Raw genomic sequence first — 4,788 nt, 5'->3', positions numbered from 1 at the left:
TTCTTTAGCTTCCGATGCTCCTAGCAGCCCCATGTTGGCCCAGCACGTCAGCTACAGTAGGCGAACTGGAAGTAAACTAGCACAATTCAAATCCAGCATTTGCATATATTTCTCGTATTCTTGTTGATATGGCTTCATCTTTACTATCAAAACTTTTCACATAGTCGTCCACATAGTGGCATTCAAGAATAGCTTTAACCGCGCGAGGATCTGAATCCTGAAACTGCAGGGCATTGAAGGTCTTCACATAGTGCGCAGCGCTTGGCGAACATGCTGCTCGAAACGTCATTACCCTCATCTCATAAACATCAGGCTCCCGGCGCCATCGCCGTTTCGCCACAGGAATCGCTGGGCGCATCTATCCTGCGGTCGAATCACACAATGGAACATCTCTCGGATGTCTCAACAAACGCCAACGGCATCTTCCCGAAAATGGGAGAGAGCAGCCGGCAGCGACTTATAGTGCTGCGGCCCCTTGGATAATGCCAAATTCAATGAAATATCACCAACTTTTGCTGCCGCGTCGAACACCAGTCTTATCTTACCGGGCTTATGTGGATTTTCAACTCCAGAGTGCGGAAGATACCAGAGTGTCGCTGTTGGCTAAAGCGACCTCATGCTGCTTCAGTCGTCGAGCATATCCTTTATGAACATAATCGTCCATAATTTTCTTATAGGCTTGTTTAATCCGATCGTTACGCTTCATCTTTCTCTCAATGTTAACCAATCTTTTGTTTGCCATATCATAGCTTCATGGCAACTCAATATTATCACGGTTCCATAATAAACCCGTCTGGTGACGTTCTCCTATTTTCACCGTGGTGTCTTCGAGTATCCTCTGTGCTCGTGCATCGTCGCCTGCGACTGGTGGTGTAAGCTTCACACCGAAGTTTTCGATTTCAAAATAGTCGCTTACCATTTTTTGGATTGCATCCTCCTGCGACACTGCTGGAGGCATGACTTTGATGACATTGCCGTCGGTTGACGTCTTACCGGCCCAAAAACTACGTATCCAAGTTCGGTGGCTGCGGCATATGGTCCCTGTGGTGCAAATCTTTTTGTTTTCATTGGCAGTCCAAGATGCGCATGGTTAAGTCCAATCAGAAGTTTTGGTACCGCCCCGCGATACGGTTTCATTGGAAGACGTGCACCGTTGCCCCACATTTGGACGTCACGTTAATGCAGGCTTTGCATTGACAAGCTCAGGTTGGACACGGCGTACACATTTCGCAACACATGACGTTTGCCCTTGTCCGCTCCACTAACTTCCATGCTTACCACTGTGGTCGGCTTTTTTACCAAACCAATGTATATTTAGTTGCCTGCGTTCCCCTTTGATATCTAGATCTCGCAGTAGCTCGTCGTCGATCATCTTTACAGTCGAGCCCTCGTCGAGGAGCGCGTACGTATCGATCCGCTTATTGGCCCAGTGCAATGTCACTGGCAATATGCGGAATAGTAGGCGTTCTCCATCCGAATCGAAACAACTTAAGTTCCTTTGTTGCGTCAATTGAGCATCCACTGGCTGCGGTGCCCTTGTGTGAGGATCCGCTGTCTGCGGCATCCGTCCAGTATTTATCACTCTATCACCTGCTGGCTGCGGTGCATTGTGGCATCATGATCATGTAAAAGTCGATGATGTCTCTTCCGGCATCCATTAACTTGGCATTCGTTGGCCCTATTGCAGCCTCTTGCCATGTGGCCACCTCGTAAACACGAAAAACAAAGCCGGTGCCTTTTTACCACTGTCCACCTTTTTAGCGGAGAGGCTAAGTTAAACTCGTGTCAGTCGTTGACTGCGTGTTGTCCATTATAGATTGGACACTGTTTGGTGCGACCTCGGTGACGCCCTTCATTATTCTAGTCAATGCTGGCATGCAGCAGTTTACGTCTTTTCTCCTTACTATCGACGTCCACAATCGTACATACCACATTGGCGTAGTCCGTTAACCACGCGCTAAAATGTATGACTGTCGGGATAGGCCTAATCGTAGCTGCATGTCTGGCCCATTCCACTCTCTTGCTTGGTGGTAGCTTAGCGACCATATCCTCCATCAGTGTAGGATTCGCTAAATGCTGTTACTCGTTAGCCGATTGTAGAAAGGCGGCAAGGTTACTCACGCCTGTAGCATATGACACGATTTTAGCTATGCTGTGCTCCTGAATTGGCTGCACATCTCGAATACTAATTAGCTGGCTGCGTATTAGCTGTTCTCATTCCTGGGATGTATAAGCAACGACTTCACAGTGTCACGTGCTTCGCCTTTGAGTGCCTTCAACAATCGCTGATTATTCTCCAGATTCGTACAGTTGTACGCCAAAGCTGTTTCCGTAAACGCGCAAATGAATATAGGCCAATCTTCAGGTTGGCCTCCAAACTCGGGTGGATCTGGCAATTTGCGTGGCAGGCATACATCGTTCCTGGGAGTCGTCCATGCGGAGTTCCCAGTTACCTCCAAAATTATCGCTCGTTGGTTCTCCTGTGCCGGAGTGTAGCTGAGCGTTGGCTGTGCAATGCTTGCAGAGCAATTTGGCGTCGAGCGGCTTGACGTTGTAGAGCAGTTATCCATAACTGTAGCCCGTTCTACCATTTGCAAGTGTGTTCCCGAATTTCCACTCAATGACGTAGGCAGTGCCTCACTCACAGATGACGATCTGCCCCAAATGTCAGTTCCACTCAAAATTGCAGTTTCACTCAAACTTCCACTCGATGATGGCTCTCCGGTCAAAGCTCCAATCAAAGATGGGGGCAGGTTGGCTGTACCACTCACGCGAGATTTACTGAACTTAACGGGATCAGTAATTATACTCACATGTGCTTGTCCAGTTTTTGACCTCTGCAACTCGTGCTCTAGCGCAGCGACTCTCTTTATCAACTCCATGACTTGCGTACTTGAGAGTTGCGTGCTTGGGCTTGGCGCTCCTGTCAATGTGTGGCTCGTGCACTCACTCCCGCGGCCACAGTGCCGGCAGGTTGTACATGTGTGCCCACATCCTCGGTGCTGGGGCTTTGTGGTGCGATAACAGCAGGAACTTGCATTTGTGATACAGTGCTCACTATTTTACTTGTCCGCTTTCGCTGCGTCCCACTCGCCGTGGTAACTATCTCCTGGCCATCATTTAAGCGTGGGCTTTTCCTGGGTGACCGTTGTGTCATCCTATTCAGCTCGAAGATGGTTTCTACTGTATTTTACGCTGGCTGCGTATCAGTGACTATGCGTATCAGTGACTGTATAAGTGGGTGGAGGCCCTGCCTGTGCTGTGTCTATGTACACACAATGTAACACCAAGGTTTCACCACGTCTTGTCTTCAGCGCCAGTCGCCCTTGCAGTTTCTTACAATAAGAACTGCGAATAAAAGATCATGTCGCGTGCCAAAGGAAGGTGTAGTTGCAATTTGAACACTGCAAGGTTTATGCCTGGCCCACGGCCATGTTACTCCGATGTTAATAGAGCTAGTCCAAGTGTTTTATTCTAAACAGATTACATAGGTTAGAACTTAGATATATATTCCCTCAGCAGTCTTTCCTCCTACGGCTTTCGAACTTACGACAATAAATGTCTTAACATTTAAGTAATGGCGGCAACAACCCAAATACAGTGTGCCCGTACATTCAAAAGGCAAAAATACATACTTTCAGAATGTACTTAATACTAAACAATGTAACTTAATTCGTCCCGCAACAGTTACTATTATGTATCTGTATGACATTTACAATGATGGGGAAGGATATGATTCTATAATGTGCCTTGTAGGTAGGTCGTCGGGGTGCAGCCATATATAAAGGAAAAAGCAATAAAACATATAGGAAATTGTTTAAAATGCATTGCCTTCGCACCCAAGTCGGGTAAGAGTAAAGGACTATTATATAGCATACCGAAAGGAAAAAGCCATGGAAGATAATCCATATAGACCATTGCGGACCAATTAATGCAGGAAGAGCTAATAAATATATATTTGCGGCTGTTGACGTATTTTCTAAATTTGTAACACTTTATACAGCAAAGACAACATGTTCTGAAGTAATCGGTCGAAGGCCTGTTGAACGTCTACAAAGACTCCATAGCAATAGTCTTTGTCGTCGTAAGCCTTAAGAATATGGTTATTCACTCTGTGAACCTGTTCGCAATGCTCACTCCTGAACCCAATCTTGTGATCAAAAAGAGTGGCCATTTGATCCATAAGCAAGTCGGGCAACAATCAGGCTTTCCCAGACCTTGGACATAGAAGGCAGGAGACTGATCGGCCGATATGACCCAGGGTCATATTCCGGCCTGGCCGACTTATGGATCCTCGCTAACTTCCACTGTGCTGGGAAGTGTTGCGTCCTTAGCATAGCATTGAAGCTCAACGTTATAAAAAGGAGTGCGCGCATTGACAGGGCCTTCAGAGTGGTGTGGCATATTCCACGCTCCACGCAGATGGGACAGGTGGTGAAACTGAAGCGGAGTCTCCAACGCTCGAATCTAATCGAGCTCTTCTGGGGAGGCCAAATCGAAAGGCGTGAACCATTCCTCAAGCTGGCTGGCTTGCTCAGCTTGCTCTTAGTCTGTAAGGCAGTATTTCCCATTGTAACGAAGAAGGGGAGCGATTCTCCAGGGTTGGCGCTTGAGGTATTTAGTTGCTCTTCAGAGTGAGTAATATGAGCCCTCTGGGCCTGCTGTCCAGGGCAACAATTAGTGCCAAATGGTCGCTTGGGAGATCCCAGCCGTCCGCGATTGAGAGGAGCTAGACAGGAATTCCCTGGCAGATGGCGAAGTCTATGCAATACGGAGTGCCTCTGCTGC

The sequence above is a fragment of the Drosophila virilis genome, unplaced genomic scaffold (genome assembly GCF_030788295.1).
Source record: "Drosophila virilis strain 15010-1051.87 unplaced genomic scaffold, Dvir_AGI_RSII-ME tig00001479, whole genome shotgun sequence".
NCBI classification, from domain to species: domain Eukaryota; kingdom Metazoa; phylum Arthropoda; class Insecta; order Diptera; family Drosophilidae; genus Drosophila; species Drosophila virilis.
This window is presented reverse-complemented; position numbering follows the sequence as displayed.